Source organism: Mus caroli, unplaced genomic scaffold, assembly GCF_978045245.1.
Source record: "Mus caroli unplaced genomic scaffold, Mus_caroli_1 scaffold_3, whole genome shotgun sequence".
NCBI lineage: Eukaryota > Metazoa > Chordata > Mammalia > Rodentia > Muridae > Mus > Mus caroli.
In genome coordinates, this window is record NW_028227258.1 from 122,303,309 (window position 1) to 122,324,032 (window position 20,724).

Sequence of the window (20,724 nt, forward strand, 5' to 3'; positions counted from 1 at the left end):
CATCCTCCCAACCAAATCTCAAATATGACTTTCTTAATAGGAAGGCCTTGGTTGTTGAAGATCAGGGTGGCTTTAAATATTGTAAAGATTGCTACCAAGGACTCACATCTCTCCCAGAATGCTCTAGTGTGAGAGTTTACCAGGCTTCTTTGTCTCTTTGTTATGAAACATGTAATGCCAGTTCTGCTTATTAACTCTAGTGTCTTTGTGAATAGCTACTGCTTCTGGATGTTTAAACTCCTGTGCTTTCAGAGACCTCTGCACACAGATGAGGGAAAAAAAAAACGTGACAGCTGGGCATGGCCGTGACTGCCACAACCAAACGTGTGCCCATCAACGATAACGCAGGGTCCTGAGTGAGAAATGATCTCATTCCACACACTGCTGTCATCTGCTTCCTACAGCTTTCTGGTGGCATTGACTGTAGCTGGTGGGAAATCTTTACAACCAGGCCCTGAGATCAGGTTGGAGCGCCACCATTTTTATTGGGCAGCTTGTTCTAGCAGGCTCTCTGCAAAAGAGTGAAGTAGCAATGAGACCCTATTCTGCTGCTATCAGGCTTCAGGCTTCAGTTTACTGGAACCTTCTTTGAAACATAAAGAATGCAAGGTAAAACTGTTTTCCTGGGTTGATAATTCGAAAGTGTCCAGCCACCCTTTTTCTATAGTCAGCTGAGAGTTTCCTTCAGTCATCTACTCTTAAATGAGTAACTTTTCTCAATCTATGACCAACACCTGGCAAAAGAAGCTGAAGGAGTGAAGGGTTGATTTTTCACTATGTGAGACTAGTCGGCCATGGCCAGGAGGAAGGCATGCACATGGTGAGTGTGAGGTCACAGCCAGGCTGCCGTCAGGATGCAGAACAAGATGAAAGTTGGGGTGCCAGTCACTTCTTCCTTTTTATGGCTGTGAGGTCAGTCACAGAATGGTGCTAGGCACACTCAGAGTGAGTTCTCTCCTCTCAGTTAGTTCTCTTTGGAAATACTCTCAAACACATGCTCAGAGGTGCATTTCCTAGGTGATTTCAAGGCTAATCTAGTTGAAAATGAAAACGAAACCATCACACTACCCTAGCGGAAGATCAGCAAGGGCCCATATCAGAAGGCCAGCGAGGGTCTGTATCAGAAGGTCATGGATACTTGTTCCAGGATGGGGAAGAGTTTGAGCACTGTGGGGTGGGTCTGAGCAACACACCAAGTATCCCTAAGCTGCTCATTATTTTCAAAACTGAAATAGGAAGCTATAATCATATCTCTTCAAAATTCTAGTTATCTGTACATTAGAATTGCATAAAGGACCCTTGAGAACTATAGTTAAATGAACCACCCTTCAATTTGGAATTCAATGGAAGGAGACCAGCAACAGCCATGATTCAATGTGGCCCAGAGCTGCAAGAGCCCAGTGCAAGGACATGGGAACTGTATTATGAGCCTAGGGAAAAGACGGGGTACAGTTATAGTTATTTTATTTAGTAACAGTTTTAAAGATGTTTTTAATCAGATTCGTTTGGTTTTTAATCAGATTGGAGGAAGCTATATTTTAATTTGAATTCCCAGGTCCTGAAAATGAGCCCATCAAAGTCCTTGCTATTAATGAATTCAAATGTAGACTTACAATTCTTTAAGATTACAAGTTATTTTAAGAATTAAAGGCTGCATCTTTACCACAACTTCCTACCAGCTCCTCCCTCTACAAACAACCTTTTCATTTCAATTTTATCAACTCTGCTTGTATATAATTTGTTTTTGCTTGACATGCATGAGGCTAAAGGACTATAAAATATTTAATCGTCATAAAATTAAACCAATGAGAGTGCAGCGTTCCCAGAGTTGAACATGTCCTCTTTATAGGTTTTGGTTCACGACACTCTTTCTCACTCAGGTTTAACGGCTTCTCTTGGCATCAAAATTTCTTTAGCTTAGCAACAATAAATACACATTTTCCTTGTTAAGAATAACTGCAGTTTTCTTTTCCTTCCCTTGCCATTCACAAGGTTCCTGATACAGGGAAACAGAAGATGAAAGGAGGACTAGAAAGAGAACTGGAAAGTCTAAGGCACTCGATGAAGCTTGTCATGCATGCTCACAGTTCAGCATCCAGCGAACACACAGAGATCGCAGCACCTGTCCTTGGCTCACACCTCTGTGATCTGCAGTTCTGAGCTAAGTAACTCCCTCCGCCACTGTTTCACACACAGCCTCGCTCCTGCATCATGGTCTATTATCACCCTGTGAGGATGTCCTTCACACTACTTAATGATAGTTACACTAAAGATAATGTTTTTAAAAATTTCTCACTGGTACTGAGGATTGAAAATCTAGTCTCCTCATACCAGGCCAGGGCTCCATCACTGAAATACAGCCCCAGCCTAAGGAAACAATAAAGTAACTTATTTATTCAAGAAGAAAGACATAAGCCAACATAAAACTCTAAGTTAAATATATAGCAAATATGAAACTGAAATAATTATCTCATTGATTTGAAACATTTTTTTTTATTTAAGGAAAAATTGAAAAGATCTACAAGGTCAGTATTAAGCTGATGTGTGAGTGTGAAGGGACAAAGAGCAACCTTGAAATGACTACATGGTTTCTGTCAAGACAAAAGACAAATAATTTGATCTGTGCAATTTGTCTGATTTCATGTTAATTTATAAACTTTGATGAGAGCTTTACTTCCTGCCTATAGCCAGTCCTGAGCTGCCAGTAGATCGTGGCACCCTCAAAGACTCTGTGCATCTTGGTATTTTCTCTTTCACATCACAAAATCTTCATTTTACAGAAAAGGGTAATGCAGAGGAGGTGGAAGCAAGTCATCACTGTTTCCTGTGTGCACATAGAGGAGATGCTCAGATGTTTTCATTTAGCTATTTAGTTGGTTAGCTATTTTAGAGGTGGCATCACACTATACAGTGGCCTAGGGGTGGTGTCACACTATACTGGGGTGGCCTAGAACCCCTGTGAGAACACTGCATGCCTTGAACTGACACAGGGGACTTCTTGTGTCTCCTGAGTGCTGGGGTTAAGGCACGTGCCACCACACCTGCCCCACTCAGGTAATTCTTAAGGTTGTGATTTTTAGACATTTTTTAGATTCTTTCCCAATATACTTCTATGCTAGAAATGTTTGTTTTATCCACACGGTCCTTCAAACTTTTCTTTAAACATTCAGAGTTTCACATGCATAGCCATGCATCTTTACACAGACACTTGTATTTACAGTTATGCACCTGCCTTCTACTCTGTGAGCTAGTGGCTCAACCTGCCTAGAGGTTATATAATTCACAATCAATTTTATTTTTACATGCATTGTTCATGTTTGGTCTTTTGCTGTGTATTGTAATGCTAAATATGCCCTTTCCCCACCCCACACAGACCTGATTTCCCCAGGGATAAGAGAGTTCACATTCACTCCCAAGTGACACTATATGACTTCTCCCCCTCCCCATTCCCTCCCCACCCCCTCCCTACCCCCCGAATTATTTCTGATTAGTAAATGATGGTAAGTAATAACTCAGGGTTATTGATAGGAAAATAGATTCTAATAGCACAGAGGGTAGATATCTGCTTGTGCTGTTTAAGGCTTATTCTAAATATAAAGGTTGTGTGTATTTTTTATCCAGGAAAGGAATGATCAAGGTGGGGTAGAAACTCCAGACTAGGATTAAAATTTCTACAACAATGCATATTACTGATTCTTTCAAGCTTTAAAGTCTATAACCTTAAAAGAAAATAAATAAATAAAATTAGGAGTTAAAGAGATGGCTCAGCAATTAAGACTACTGGCTATTCTTGCAGAAGACTTGGGTTCTGTTCCCAGCATCCACATGGTGGCTCACAACCATCTGTAATTCCAGTTCCAGGGGATCTGATTCTCTCTTCTGGTCTCCATGGCCACTGCACATCCTCAGATGATACACACAGTCTCTGGCAAATATACACATATTTAAATGAAAAAGTTAAATAACATTAAAAGTTCATTTGAGACTTTGACTATTGTAATTGCTGGTGTAGATACAGGGAAGTCCCTCACAGAACTTCCTGCTACTGGGTATGAGTAACTTCTCAGGTGAAATGTAATGAATGCGGTGTTTGTTGTCTGCCTGGCAGCATGGATTTGTTTTTAAATATGAAAACAAATTAGTAATAATCAAGAAACATATGTTTTTATGGAAATAAACATCACAGCACAGATACATTTATTTATACACTCAAGAATTGCATGTATTTCTTCATGTAGCAAGTTACTAAATGCACTGTCAACATCCTAAGATGTACCATTACACATAGGCTTCAAATCTCAACCCCTAAGCACCTATTTACTTTATATTAATGGTAAAAAGGGACAATTTGAAAAGCAAGACTAAATTAACTAAAATAACTTATGATAAATATTAAAAACAAACAACCACATCTCCCATCCAAACCCCACAGAAGCCAACTTCCATCGTGAAGGGTGAGCTGGATCCAGAGTGCTCATAGAACTTTTGATTAATTGAAAAAGTATAGAATGTTATGCATGAATAAAACTGAATTTAGACTCATTATGTGTAATATTGCTTTTGGAGAGAAGAAGGTCTGTGTTTCTTGAGGTGTGAGTTTTAACTGGTGGTATTGGTCATTGGGCACGATGGAGCAGCAGCAGCAGCAGCAGCAGCAACTGAGAATCTTGCAAGACTTCCTGTTGGTCTGCAATTGGATGACAGAACTGTGCTTCCAGCACTGTGTGCTCAGCCTGCACCACCAAACTCTGGACGCTGAGGAGGAGGCCTGGCTGCACAGCTGTGCTGGGAAACTCATCCATTCTAACCACTGCCTCATGGCCGCTTATGTGCACCTCATGCCCACCCTGGTCCATTGCCACTTCTCAGACTATGAGTCGCCCTCAGTCGCACCAGGTGTTCCTGCAGAACAGATCAGAGACTCGCCATCAGGGCCCCAGCCATCCCTGGCCCTAGGAGAAAAGATGCTTGGATGGGCTCCTCTATGGACCTTGGGCTTATCTACATGTGTGCAGAGAGATTGAGCTTGAAAGCTGGGTGCTGTTGCTCCTTTCCTTGGAGCCAATAAACCCATTTTTATAGTCTGGTTAATTTGCTGGGCAAGAAAAAAAATAGAATGTAAATATCAAAGCGAAGAACATTGGTATTTGCTCCCAGTGAGGGGGATGGTTGCAATAAATTCCATTACCTTTTATGTTCCTTTCCAAAAGAGTGCAGATGCAATATTGACAGGTCACACTTCCAGGTTTTCTAGAGCTGTAGGCAACCTGCTACTGCACAGGCCACACAGATGCCCAGAGCAAATGCTGCTGAGAGTCGCGGCAAGGTAAATGAATACTTTATGTATCAAACCCAGATGACAAATTCTAATGCTATAGTGGCCAGCTGTAACAATAGGAAACATACCACTTACAAATGAGAAGGTTGAAAAAGCTCCTAGTGGGATAAGGAAAAAGGGAAACTGGAGCCTTACACAACAAATGGACATTGCTTAGCAGGGGATTCTGTGCAACTATCACTTTGCTGTGATGTTCTCCCCAGAAGTTGTCTGTGTGACAGGCGATTTCGTTTACCAATGCCCTTTAAACTGGAGAATGGGCAATTCCACTTCTCTAGCCCATCAGTTGCTGTATGATAGCTTTAATTTAGGGCTATAAATATAAAAACTTAGTCAACCCAGTTTAAACACACACACACACACACACACACAGAGAGAGAGAGAGAGAGAGAGAGAGAGAATCAGAGAAACATATCAATAAATACACTTCCATATGTATAGTTCGATGGAATTCAAGGGCAAATACCAGTGAGTTTTATGGTTAGGAACCTTAATCATACATTTGAACAATAAAGCTCTGAAGTATACAGTGCACTCTGGACCACCCTCCCTCTTTCTTTCCTCCTCCTACCTCCCCACTGCTGACCCCTCCCCTCCCTCCTCCTTTCCTGTCACCAGCCTGCCCCTCTCTCAGCCACTTAAACCTCTGTAGATGAATATTCTGTTCCATGGTTCACACGGAAGGAAATGGTTAACCACAAATCCTCAGTTTTTGTTTTTTGTTTTGTTGGGGTTTTTTGTTTTGTTTTGTTTTGTTTTGTTTTTTAAAATAACTCCACCATTCCAGAAAATAGCCTCTGAGACATGCACGTTGAGTGTGCCAGTTCTATGTGTCCTGGATGAGCCATTACTCCATGTTTAGGTCTGAAAATAGCCTTGTGGGGAGTTTGAACATCAGCTCTGACAGATCCTGCCTAAATGTCCTTTCTTCACAAGTAAGATGGCCCCCAGCAGTTGTGAAGTTGATCGTTTCTCTCCTTATACTTGCTCATTAGATAGGAAGCATGAAGGTATGAGTGGAGACATGTAAGGCCCTGTGCTCTTGTCTAATGTACAGCACCTAATGCAGGTACCCGTGGCTAGGGCACAGCACACAAGCTGTTGGGGTCTGTTTCCGTTGCGAGATGCATCTGTGAATGTGAAAATGACCATTGGGTACCAGAGAAGCAGCTTATGTACTGAGAGGACATGGACTGATCACAGACCAAGTAAAGTATTTGTCCTCAGAAACCATTTCACACGGTTCCCTCATTTCCCCCACCATATTGGTTTGAGTTATATGTGGAGTCTGCTGCTTTGCATTTATGCAAATGTAAAGTGTAGGTACATTTAAACGTCCATTATTCAAATGAAAATCTGCTAACTGGTGATCAGACAACCAGCTGAATTGGCTCTCTGGAAGAATATTTCTATTCCAAGTTATCTCTTAGAGAAGCAGGTTTCTGCAGCCTTTCTGTTGACGTCAACCTGCTGTAAACCTTTCCTACCTGACTTTGGAGACCCAGGCATAAAAGACTAAACACAAGAGAGCCGGGAAACAGGAAGCACTCACACACCTGACGGCGAGAACTCAGTGTGTGGATGTAGGTTGTATTTCTGTACAGAGGGTTTAGATGAAGCATGTGCTCCCCAAACAGCAGGCATGCATCCCGCAAGAGTAAATAAGATGTAATTTCTTAAAAAGCTGTCCATTTTTTATTCTTATATTTGGTGAAGACGTCTCCTGGAAAGTAATATGTATGAGTATGAATAATAAACATATCTGGGAGATACAGAGATTTTTGTTAAGCATACAGTTTAATATTTCTCGTGTTTTATTCTGTGAATTAAATAATTTCAGATTAACAGCCACATTGTCCTAGAAAGGCTAAATGTTACAGTTCCACTGTACAAAGGTAATGGATTGTTACATAGGTAAGGACTTGTCTGCTGGATGTCATTAAAGGAAGTGCCAAAGTATTCTCTAAATAAGGAAAAAATAATTTCACGTGTGTTTCAGGTAAGCCCTATGTCATTTCATTGTTATCCTGTGTTTTTATGGTGGTCTTAGATCAACAGAGATGTACAGACTGTCATGGAGAGGCTGAGCTCAGATGCCTCTGCATGTCAGACATATTAAATCGTCAAAACCTTCCAAGGGGATGTACATGGTCAGGGAAGCTTGAAGATCACCTTGACATCAGGACAGACAATGTTTGAGTGACAATCACCGTTTTATGGTAAAATCTAAAACACAGTTGGCAGGCAGGCTACCTCAAAGACAACTTAGAATAGGAAGAAATCTAACCCACGGACACCTTAATTAAAACCCAAACAAAGTACATAGCAGAAGATGATGCTAGCTGACAAAGCAGATCCAGCTGTGTTCAGCCTTGGACAGTGACTCCAAGATGTCTCAAAGGAAGACTATGTACCTTGGAGATCACACAGCATCTCAGGTAAATCAAGTAAAGTCTGTGTGAGAATACAGACATGTAGAGTGTGCTACCATATGGTGGTTAATCCACAGAATGAATAAACCTTTAAATAGAACACAAACTATATTAAATTAAATATATATCATGTTTACATATCTTGATACACACATATATACACATATACTAATCATGGAATGTTATATTAATAATATATAATATATTATATTAATAACTATCATTGTTTTAAAATATTATATTATACTTTCTATAATCAACATAAAATAATATATAATTAATATGTAATCTATAATGCTTAATAACATTATTAATATATTAATAATATGTGTTGATAATATATTAATATACATATAATAATATATTTATATATACACTCACAGATACATATGTATATACATACACATGTATATACATGTGTGTGTATGTATATGTGTATATGTATATTGTTTTGAATAGGCACACATGACCAAGTTCATTATATCATAGAAAAATACACTTAAATTTAATTTCAATTTTCCTTTGATCCATTGACTTTTTTGTGGGGAAAGAAGGTTAACTACATCTCCTAGACATACTGTGAAATGTCAGTGTTTTCCAGCAAATAGCTTGCTGCTGACTTAGAGGAAACTACCCATTGTGCTCTGTGTTCAAAGCAAAGACCTCATGTGTCAAAAAGGGAAGGAGTATTGGCCTGCAGATGTGTGGACAAAATTGTTTAATGAACTGCAAAGCACTCTACAAATGGTGACTTTACTTGGTTAACTATGACCTGGATAGAGATGGCAAACAAGCAGGTTTTCTTTAATGATACAGTCAAATATATCAGTATAATCTTAAGAGCTATATAGACGTTCAGTTACTTATTCAGAATATGTTAGATGTTCTGGTTGTTGGTATTCAAGAAGTATGCACACATGTATATATGTGCACACATAATGTCATGGATTTTCATAAAGATGTCAATAATTTTGAGTACTTTTCTGTTTTTTAAATTTCAACTCCATCTTTGGTTGCTACTGATATCTCTAGTGATGTGTTTCTCTGATAACTCAGCTTAAACAGCCCTGTGGCACCATGATTGCAGATGGGGAATTCTTTTATTATATTTTTTATATCTTCATTTTTCATTTCAAGTTTTTTTTCATTTTTTAAATTGGTTGTTTTATTTATTTACATTTCAAATGTTATCCTCCTTCCCAGTTTCTTCTCCATAACTCCCTATCTCCCTCACCCACCCACCCACTCTTGCTTCAGAGCCTTAGAATTCCCCTACACTGGGTCATCAAGCCTCCACCAGACCAAGAGTTATTCTTATTGTTGAACGTTTATATAATTTGAATTTTATTAGATTTGTAAAAACATCCTATTATGATAAAGTAAGCCATGGATTCTCATAATAAATGTGTTAAATTTGATTTTGTTATTTTAAAAAACCCTAAATGTCTTTGAAGAAATTTGTGAGCTACTGACTAATTAATGTCCATCATATGAATCACATTCAGAATATTTACATTGTAAACAGGCTTTCTGTTGTCATGACCTGATTCTCCTCCATACATTCTATCACAAGTCTGTTTACTTATTGGCTTATTCACTTGCTAACTCACTCGTTCTTTCATTAATTTCTTTATTCATTAAGACGGAGTCTTACATAGCCCAGGCTTGCTTCAAACCTAAAGAGCTGAGAATAGTCTTGAACTTATGATTCTTCTGCCCCCACTTCCCAGTGCTGGGACTACTGCTGTGTCCCTCACTAAACCTAGCTTCATTATGGAATTTCCATTTTTAATGTGCAGTGGGATATGAGAGTGGAGATGTCTAGAAGGCACCAGAAGTTTTTATTTATTGCTATATTTTCTTTAATTAAAAATAGATTTTTCTCTCACATCCTGATGACAGTTTCCCTTCCCTCTACTCCTCCCAGTTCCTACACACCTCTCCTCCCATCCGAAACCACTCTATTTCTGTCTCTCATAAAAAACCAAACAGGCTTCTAAGATCTAATAATAAAGTAAAAACATAAACAAACTAACATTCTGGAATTGGACACATACAGAACAACAACAATAGAAAGAAGAGAACTCAGGCGAATGCAAACAAATCAGAAATCCACTCATTCGCTTATTAGGAACCCCATAAACTTACTGAAGTGGATACCATAACATGTGTGCACAGGATCTGGAGCAGTCCCGTGCAAGCCCCACAATTGCTACTTCAGTCTCTGTGAGGTCATATGAACTTTGTTCATGTTGATTTGGGGAAGGGGCTTGTTTTCTTGGTGTCATATGTCCCTTTTGCTTTTATACTTTCTACCAGAAACTTTTTAAACTTCAGGGTACATAACTTCATAATTTTATACAGTTTCAAGTGGAGGTTGCAAGGGATTCTCTACCATGCTGCTTTTATTCTATAGGAAAGAACAAATAAAATTTTGCACTCAGAAATTAAGTTTCCATCATTTTTACGACCTCCAGAGCTTGTTACAAGTATGCTGCACATAGCAGATGCTCATTAAATATTTCTGGAACAATAACTTTTCGCTCAAAGCAAAGCAGGCTACCCACTAGTTAGTTAGCCACTAGATGGCAGTGCCACACAGAGAAGCCCGTATGCCGTGGGTGGGGTGGGATCTTTACATGTGAAAGTGTGTGTAAGCCAAAACCTATTGTTTTTATACAATGTCAAAAAAATCTTAAATAAATATTTTAAGTTTAAACCACTTCGGGTTCTATATTTTCTTTTGTAATTTGTCAGGTTTTGTTTTGACTTCTTAATCAACTTTGACAATTGCATAATTATATTGCAGAAAATGGTTATTGCTTAGGCTTGGGTCACTGGCTTGCTACTCTCTCCTGCAGTAACATTTCTGAGTGTGAAGTGTGAGCAAAGCAAACACCCAGGGGCATTCTTCAGTTTCTGTGGCACACTGACTGTGTGCTTCATCCCACTTAGGGACAAACATACCAGAAGCAACTACGTGAGACAAGTGTGGTTGAAGTGTGGTACTTTTTGAATAAGATTTGTGTCCAAATAGTTAATATTATATGTCTGGATCTGCAGATGATAACTAATTGAGACAATTTATGTAAGTTTCCTCATATTGGGAAGTCCCAGATGTCAGGACACCATGCCATCGTCCAGCCAGGTACTGATCCTTCTGAGGCCTGACCCTGTGATTATTAACGTGAGTCCCTGAGTTCCTTCTATTTTTAGTCTACTGGAATGAAGCAGAGAGATCTAATTGCCCCAAGATAGCAAATGTCTCACCATTTCTGTAGCTCTGGAAGTGGACCCGGCTCACTGTGTGAATTCTAACTCAGGGTGTCCTAGTGTGAGAGATAGGGATGGATGGGAGCTACAGGCACCACGTGAGTCTTGGCAGGTGGCACAGGTTTGCTCCACATCCCGTGGTGGTTGTGTGGCTTCCTCATGGGCTCTTTCACTATAGCAGTTTTTCTCAGACTGGACTCAAGCAAGGCATGGGTCACGGTCAGCACTCTTTGGGAGTGGAGCATCAGCAGGGTCCTTTCTGAAGCTCTGCCCCACTACTTGTTGACAAGTTACACTGTGTTTCTATTTGAAAAGTATCACTGCTAAGAAGATACTTTAGCAGTGATGAACTCCGTAGTAGAAAGGCTGTATTGTCACATAATATAGTTACTGTGGTTTGTGACTATGACACTGGGAGACAGGATTGACTATGTAGCAACAGGAGATAAAGTTAGAAATATGGTTGAATGTGGGTGTACATAAGAATAGGAAATACAGGCACTCTTTGCATGGGTGATTAAAGCCACTCTGGACTTTATTTGTGTCATCCCATTTACATTGTATAAAATTTATCACAAATTCAGAAAGAAAGAGTGTTTTTAGTGTTTAAGGTCATTTTGAAAAGTATTTCAAACTTAAATAATGAAATTTACTGTTGACATTCAAACTGAGCGTTCATAGGCGGAAGGATGAAATGAAACGAAATTGTCAGCCACAAAGTTTCCTTGAAACAGTGAATTTGTGAATACTTGGACATGTGCCAAGCAGACTCATTTTATTGATTAGCTCTGTGAATGTAAGTGTGTGACTCAATTATGCTGTTGAATGTGAGGGATGAATTAGGCACTGGGCTCTGACCCTTTGCAAGTCTCGGTCACTTCTCTTGTGTAAATACAGCACAAGGGAGGACAGTCCATGGCAGTGACCACTTGAAACTCCAGAAGTGGCTTCTAAAAGGCAAAGCCATAAGAATTATTATAGGGGTAGAGTGAAATGTCCTTGTCTGTTTCCAGTATTTGAGGCCTAATGCTCCTGACTCTCTTCTTATGGAATGTGACTCTCTTCTTAAGGAATGAGGCTTGTGAAAATTAAATTGATCTAAAGGAAGACTGAATACAAAAGTTTGGGTCTTGATTGGCATCTGACAAGTCAGTTCCTAAATTCAAGAAACATTTCAGGTTCCGTTTGGGGAAGATAAATGTGCACTTTATACAACACTAAGGGATGACCTTGACCTGGAGGAAATTAAAAACCATTCCACAAATGCACTAAAATCAACAGTACTAGGAGGAGATATAACACTCCACCATCTGACTTCAGTGGCTACAGTCATGTAGCTTCCAATCGGTTTCTATCACATGACATGATTGGCTTTAGTATTATTGTTAATAATGAGTTAGATATAAATGTGATGCATACACATGTTAAGATGCAGATCATTTCCACCATACCACAGTCTTTGGCATCAATACAGCCTTATCGCTCTCTCACTGCCCTATATACTGCTGGAGATGTCCTACTGTGTGCCATGGCTAGACTTAGGGTATTCTCTTTTATGTCTTTGCAAGGGTGCCTGTGCTTCATCTTCATCATTTCATATCATTTATTTCTATTACCTAGTGCTTTCTTGTTAAGTGAATATCCTGTGCTTTATTTCTTTTTATATGTTCCTTTTAACAACTAAGTCTTTCTCACTTTTTCCTTTTCATGATGGTTTATTGGTCACCTGTAAACTTTGCATCATGAACCCAAGTATCCTCACCTACCAGTCCTCGCAGGTTCATCCCCCAAACCCTGGAACTTCCCTCTCCCTCCTACATACAAAGAAAAGAGAAAGAAGAAAGAAAGAAAGAAAGAAAGAAAGAAAGAAAGAAGGAAGGAAGGAAGGAAGGAAGGAAGGAAGGAAGGAAGGAAGGAAGGAAGGGAAGGGAAGGGAAGGGAAGGGAAGGGAAGGGAAGGGAAGGGAAGAAAGGGAAGGGAAGGGAAGGGAAGAAAGGGAAGGGAAGGGAAGGGAAGGGAAGGGAAGGGAAGGGAAGGGAAGGGAAGGGAAGGGAAGGGAAGGGAAGGGAAGGGAAGGGAAGGGAAGGGAAGGGAAGGGAAGGGAAGGGAAGGGAAGGGAAGAAAGAAAGAAAGAAAGAAAGAAAGAAAGAAAGAAAGAAAGAAAGAAAGAAAGAAAAAGAAAGAAGATATAGACAAAGCCCAGTGTGTGCTGCCTGTACACTTACTGGAGCATGGCCAAACTGACAGTGACAATTTTCTCATTATTAATTTTTAAAAAATGTTTTTATTGGATATTTTCTTTTCTTTTTAAAAAGATTTACTTATTTTATGTATATGAGTACACTGTAGCTGCAGACACACCAGAAGAGGATGTCAGATCCCTTTATAGATGGCTGTGAGCCTGGGAGTTGAACTCAGAACCCTGGGAAAAGCAGTCAGTGCTCTCAACCACTGAGCCATCCCTCCAGCCCCAGATATTTTCTTTATTTACATTTCAGATGTTATTCCCTTTTTAGGTTTCCCCTCCAGAAACCCCTTATCCCATCAGTGAGTGTATATCTAGTGACTTCTTTTGTGCTTGGGTTATCTCACTAAGGATGATATTCTTCAGATCCATCCATTTGCCCAAGAATTTCATAAATTCATTGTTTTTAATAGCTGAGTAGTACTCCATTGTGTAAATGTACCACATTTTCTGTATCCATTCCTCTGTTGAAGGATGTCTGGGTTCTTTCCAGCTTCTGGCTATTATAAATAAGGCTGCTATGAACATAGTGGAGCATGTGTCCTTATTACATGTTGGAGCATCTTCTGGGTATATGCCCAAGAGTGGTATAGCTGGGTCCTCAGGTGGTACTATGTCTGATTTTCTGAGGAACCACCAGGCTGATTTCCAGAATGATTGTACCAGCTTGCAATCACACCAGCAATGGAGGAGTGTTCCTCTTTCTCCACATCTTCACCAGCATCTGCTGTCACGTGAGTTTTTGGTCTTAGCCATTCTGACTGGTGTGAGGTGAAATCTCAGGGTTGTTTTTATTTGCATTTCCCTTAGAACTGAGGATGTTGAACATTTCTTTAGGCGCTTCTTGGCAATCTGATATTTCTCAGTTGAGAATTCTTTGTTTAGCTCTGTACCCCTTATTTTAATTCTCGGGAGTCTAATTTCTTGAATTCTTTGCATATATTGGATATTAGCCCATGCATAACTATTGCAGAAAAATTTTAATTTAGCACAACTTTATTGGGGCATGGGCCTCATGTAGGACCTGTCACTGGTTGGCCAGTTCCACACACTCTGTGCTGTCATTACCAGCATATCATGAAGGCAGGACAGACAGTAAGTGGAAGGTTTTGTGGCTAGGTTGGTGTCCCAGTCTCACTGCTGGAAGCCTTGCCTGGTTATAGAAGATGGCCAGCTCAGGCTCTATCCATTATTACTAGGAGACTTCCCTAGGCTCACTTTCATGGAGTCTAAGGAGTTTTCACAGCACTGGATTTATGTAACTCCACAAATTACTCCCTTACCCCCAGTTTCTGTCATCTTTCTCAGTACTCATTCCATCCATCCTCTCCCTCACAGAATGAACCTTCCTCTTCCCATCTCCAGCCAATCCTGCCTGCCTACAAAGTCTATTCTATTTTGCCCCCTCCCCTCCAGCGAGAGATCTATGCATCTACCCTTGAGTCTTCCTAGTTACTTTGCCTCTCTGGGTCTGTGTTTATCCTTTACTTAGCAGGTACTTTCTATTTATAATTGAGAACATACCATGTTTGTCTATGGATCTGGTTTACCTCACTCAGGGTGATTTGATTTGATTTCAAGTTCAATCCGTATACCTACAAATTTCGTGATGTCATTGTTTGAACAGCTGAGTACTATACCATTGTGTAAATGTACCACCTTTTCTTTATCTGTTTTTCAGACAAGGGTCATCTAAGTTGTTTGCAGTTACTAGCTATTATGAATAAAGCTGCTTTGAGCATATTTGAGCAAGTGCCCTTGTGGTGGGATGGAGTCGTCTTTAGTTATATGCCCAGGAGAGTCATAGCTGGGTTATTAGGTAAACCAACTCCTCATTTTCTGAGAAACTGCCACAGTGATTTTTACAGTGGCTGCACTCCCACCAGCAATGAAGGAGTGTTCCCCCTGTTCCACATTCTTGCCAGCATGAGCTGCCATTTGTTATTAATCTTAGCCATTTTGGCAGGTGGAGGATTGAGACTCAAATTTGTTTTGATTTTCATTTCCCTGATGGCTAAGGAGTTGAATATTTGTTTCTCAGACATTTCAGATTCCTCTGTTGGACATTCTCTGTTTAGAGCTGTATCCCATTTTTTAAAATTGGATTATTTGGTTTGTTGATGTCTAGTTTCTTGAGGTCTTTATATATATCTGGGATATTAGCTCTCTGTCAGATTTGGAGATGGTGAAAATCTTTTCCCATTCTGTAGGTTGATGTTTTGTTTTATTGACAATGTCCTTTGCCTTACACAAGTTTTCAGTTTCATGAGGCCCCATTTAATAGTTGTTGATCTTAGTGTCTGAGCTGTTGGTGTTCTGTTCAGGAAGGTGTCTTCTGTACCAATGCATACAAGGCTATTCCCCACTTGCTCTTATATCAGGTTCAGTTTATCTGGTCTTATGTTGAGGTTTTTGATCCACATGGACTTGGGTTTTGTGCATGGTAATAGATATTGATCTATTTGTATTCTTCTGCATGTGACATCCAATTATACCAGCACCATTTGTTGAACATGCTTTCTTTTTTCATTTTATATTTCCAATTTTTTAAAATAAAGAAAATCAAGTGATCATATGTGTGTGGATTTATGTCCGGGTCTATGATTTTATTATGCAGATTAATTGGTCTCTTTCTATGCCAATAACATGTGCTATGATGACGACGACGACAATGATGATGATGATGATGTTTACTATAGCTCTGTAGTACAATTTGAAGTCAGGGATGGTGATACCTTCAGAAACTCTTTTATTGTATAAAGAATTGTGTTGGGAATTGCATTGAATCTGTAGTTTGCTTTTGTTAAGATCACCGTTTTTAAATGTTGATCCTACCAGTTCATGAACATGGGAGATCTTTCCACCTTTTGATATCTTCTTCAATTTCTTCCTTTAAAGACTTCAAGTCCTGATACACAGGTTTTTCATTTGCTTGATTAGAATTACACCGAAATAGTTTATATTGATTTGTGGCTACTGTGAAGGGTGTTGTTTCCTTGATTCTTTCTCAGCTCATTTATCATTTGTATATAGATGGGCACTTGACATTTTTGAGTTAATTCATATCTGATCACTTTGCTGAAGGTGTTTATCAGCTGTAGGAGTTCCCTGGTAGGATTTTTCATGTCATGAATGTAAACTATCATGCCATCTATGAATAGCAATACTTTGACTCCTTCCTTTTAAATTTGTATTCAGCTTGATCTCCTTTTTTTATTTCTCTAGCTAGAAATTCAAGGACTATATTGTTCAGATATATATAGAGTGGACAACATTGTCTTGTTCCTGATTTTAGTGAAATTACTTTAGTGGAATTACATTTAATTTGCTGTTGGCTATAGGGTTGCTGTAAATATTCTTTATTGTGTTTAGGTATGTCCCTTTATTCCTATGATCCCCAAGACTTTTATCTTAAAGGAGTGTTGGATTTTGTCAAAAGCATTTTCAACATCTAATGAGATGATCATATGGTACTTTTTCTTTCAGTTTGTTTATATGGTGGATTACATTGACTGATTTCCATATGCTGAAGCATCCCTGCATCTCTGGGATAAAGCCTGCTTCATCATGGCTGATGATCTTTTTGATGTGTTCTTGGATTTGGTTTGTAAGTATTTTGTTAAGTATTTTTGCATCTGTGTTTATGATTTGTCTGTAACTCTTAATTCTTTGAATCTTTGTGCTTTGGGTATCAGGATAACTGTGCCTCGTGAAATGAATTGGCAGTGCTTTCCCTGTTGCTATTTTGTAGAATAATTTGAGAAGTATTTGCTTTGGCTCTTCTTTGAAAGTGGTAGATTTCTGCACTAAAACCATCTGACCCGGGGCTTTCCTTGATTAGGAGACTTTTAATGACTGCTTCTATCATTGGGGATTATAACCCTGTTTAAATTGTTTATCTGATCATTCTTTACATCACTAAGTGATATCTATGAAGAAAATTATCCATTTTGTTTATATTTTTCTAATTTTGTTCAGTATAGATTTTTAAAGTCTGACCTAATGATACCTTGAATTTTGTTGCTGTCTGTTGTCATGTCCCTCTATTCATTTCTACATGGCTATTTTGGATATTCTTTCTGTGCTTTTTAGTTTGGATAGGGATGATTGGCTTTGTATACTTTCTCAAAGAATCAATTCTTTGTTTCAATTATTCTTCCTATTGTTCTCTTTGTTTCTATTTCATTGATTTAAGCCCTGAGTTGATTATTATCTGTTATTTATTTCTCTTGTATGACCTTACTTCTTTTTGTTCTAGAGCTTTCGTGTGTGCTTTTAATTGTATGAGATCTTTACAATTTTTTTTTAAGGAAAGCAATTTATGCTATGAATTTTATTCTTAGCACTTCTTTCATGTGTCCATAACTTGGGAATGTTGTGCATTGATTTTCATTGAATACTAGGAAGTCTTTAATCTCTTTCTTTATTCTGCCTTAACACCCCCCCCCCCCAAAAAAAAAAAAACCATCCAGTAGAGAGTTGTTCAATTTCTAGGAGCTTGCGGGCTTTATCTTGTTTCTGCTGTTGCTTTAATCTATGGCATTCTGATAAGATACAGGGGGATATTTAAATGTTCTTGTATCTATGGAGACTTGCTTTGTGGCCATGTTTGTGGTCACTTTTGGAAAATGTTTCATGAGGTGCTGTAGAGATTTATTCTTTTGTGTTTGGATGACATGTCCTGTAGATATCTGTCAGGTCCATTTGTTTCCAACATCTGTTCGCTTCAGTACTTCTCTGTTTAGTTTTGGTCTGGATGACTTTTCTATTGCTAAGAGTGGTGAATAAGTCTTCCACCATCAATGTGTGAGGGTTGATGTGTGACTTAAGCTTTAGTAGTCTTTACAAATGTGAATGCCCCCAGGTTTGTGGCAGAGATGTTAAGAATTTAAAAACCATCTTCGTGAAACTTTTCTTTGATGAGTATGAGTTGCCCTTTCCCATCTCTTTGGATTAGCTTTGGCCTGAAGTTTGTTTTGTTAGATATTAGAATAGACACACCAGCTTGTTTCTTCGGTCCATTTGCTTGAAAGAACGTTGTTCAGCCCTTTACTCTTAGATAATATCTATCTTTAATGTTGAAGTGCGCTTCTTACATAAGCAGAAGAGTTGTCCTGTTTTGTTTATTTTTTTTTAATCTGTTCTGTTAGTGTATGTCATTTTATTAGGGAATTGAGCCCATTTATATTGAGAGCTAAAAATAACCAGTGATTGTTAATTCCTGTTATTTTGTTGTTGTTCTTGGTGGTGGTGATGATGGTGTTGTTGGTTGTGGTAGTCTGTGGGATGGTTTGTGTGTGTGTTTACCTCCTTTAGTTTCTGATGGTGTGAGAATATTTATTTCCTCTGTTTTGATGGCTATACTTATCCTTGGGTTGGAGTTCTTCTAATACCTTCTGTAGTGCTGGATTTGTGGATAGGTGTTGTTTAAATTTGACTTTATCATAAAGTACCTTGTTGTTTGTTTGTTTGTTTGTTTGTTTGTTTGTTTGTTTTTCATCTATGGTGATTGAAAAGTTTTGCTATGTATAGTAGTCTGGGCTTGCATCTGAGGTCTCTTTGAGTAAGTAAGACATCTGTCCATGCCATCCTGGCTTTTAGATTCTCCAGAGAAGTTGGGTACAATTCTAATACTTCTGAGTTTATATCTTACTTGGCCTTTTTATCTTATAACCTTTAATATGCCTTCTTTGTTCTCTGTGTTTAGTGCTTTATTATGTGGCAAGGGGATTTTCTTTTCTTTCATATTCTACTTGGTGTTCTCTAAGCTTCTTTGACCTTTGTATGCATGCCATGCTTTAGGAAAAATTTTTATGATTTTGTTAAAAATATTTTCTGAGCCTTTGACCTCGATTTCTTCCCCCTCTTCTATTTCTATTCTTCATAGGTTTAGGCCTCCCCTTTTTTATTTTATTTTTATGGTGTCCCATATTTCTTATAGAGTTTGGTCAGGATATTTTTAGATTTAACATTTTCATCAAGTAATGTATCTAGTCCTTCTATCATATCATCCAAGCCTGAGATTCATCTCTTCCATCTCTTGTTTGCGTACTTAGATGTTTCATTTTGAGCATTCCCTCAGTTTGTGGTTTCTTTGTTGCTTCCATTTCCCTTTTTATTTCTTGAACTCTTTTATTTGTTTCCTTCAATTGTTTATTGCTTTTTTGGGGGGGCTTTCTTTAAGGGATTTATTGCTTTTTCTCCAATTTTTTGTTTGTCATTTCTGTGATTTATTTAAGGAATTTATTAATTTCCTCCTTACCGACTTTTACCATCTACATAGGGTAGGCTTCATTGTCATTTTCTTGTCTTTCAACTCTATAGGGGGCTGGAGTTCTGGCTACCTTGGGTTCTGGAGACTTGTGTGGCCTTTGGTGGAGCAGGAAGCTTCTGACAAAGGTTTTAGTCAAGATATGGTAATGAGTAGAGGGTTTATGGGTGCTGGAGTGGCCTCTAGTGAGCCAGGAGGATTCCATCAAATGTATGGTGGTGCTGATGAGGTTTTTAATGTTTATTTCTACTCATGTTCATTTCTAAGTTTTCAAGTTTATAGGTAGTCCATTGCCCGTCTTATGTTGACTGACATGCCTTGTCACTGCATAAAAATTCTTTTGTAAAAATATTTTGTACAGACACCTTATTGGATATGTATGTGTGTTCCAGACCTCATTCTCACTCTGCAATCTGTCAATTGTCTTAAAGGATACCTTTATTTATTTGTTTATTGTTGACTTTCACTGTTGATATTCATTGTTATGCAAATACATTTCCATCTTAGCGCCTGTTGTGTATAGAACCCATAAACACATATCCTCCCCTTTCTCATCTCTTTGCCCTCCTAATATCTCCTGCTTTTGCTTTATGCTGGTTATATGCATATATTCATGAGTCTATGTAAAAATACTAAAAACCATAGGAAAATCTACATCATCTTCAAGGCTGTCTGGAAAACTCTCCTTTAATGAGCAGGCAAACTCAACCTTTGCCAGAGGTCCTGAGAACTACATGATCACAGGAAAGTTGCCTTTGCACACCCTGACCCAGGCCATCTCTTCTCTTGTTCTTCTTGGTGTGTCTATTCGCTATCAGCACTGGAATGGTCGGTCCCCTTGCTGTGTATGTCCCATCTGCAGGTTTTCACAGCTCCTGGCTTCAGATTTCAAGTCCATGCTCAGAACTTCCTATTTAAAATATTCTTGAATGCCATACTGTTGTTTTATATTTTATTTACACTATATATTGGTTGTATAAGTAATTCTTCCTTTTGCAGGAGCCTAATAATCTTACAGCTTTATTCCACAGCTGTTATCTTTCTGCTATGGTAAAAACAATCCATAACCAGTTCTTAATAATTTTGACAGAAACTACACATTATGTTTTAAACTCTAAGCATGTGAAAGCCTACTCTACTTACCATTTATAGTGGCTTTTATTCC

At 38.6% G+C, this 20,724-nt stretch overlaps 1 pseudogene; it reads left to right on the forward strand.

Annotated features, from left to right (window-relative positions):
* Positions 1-4,628: 4,628 nt before the first annotated feature.
* On the forward strand, positions 4,629-5,024 carry LOC110291128 (mitochondrial import inner membrane translocase subunit Tim10 B pseudogene; annotated as a pseudogene).
* The last annotated feature ends 15,700 nt before the right edge of the window (positions 5,025-20,724 follow it).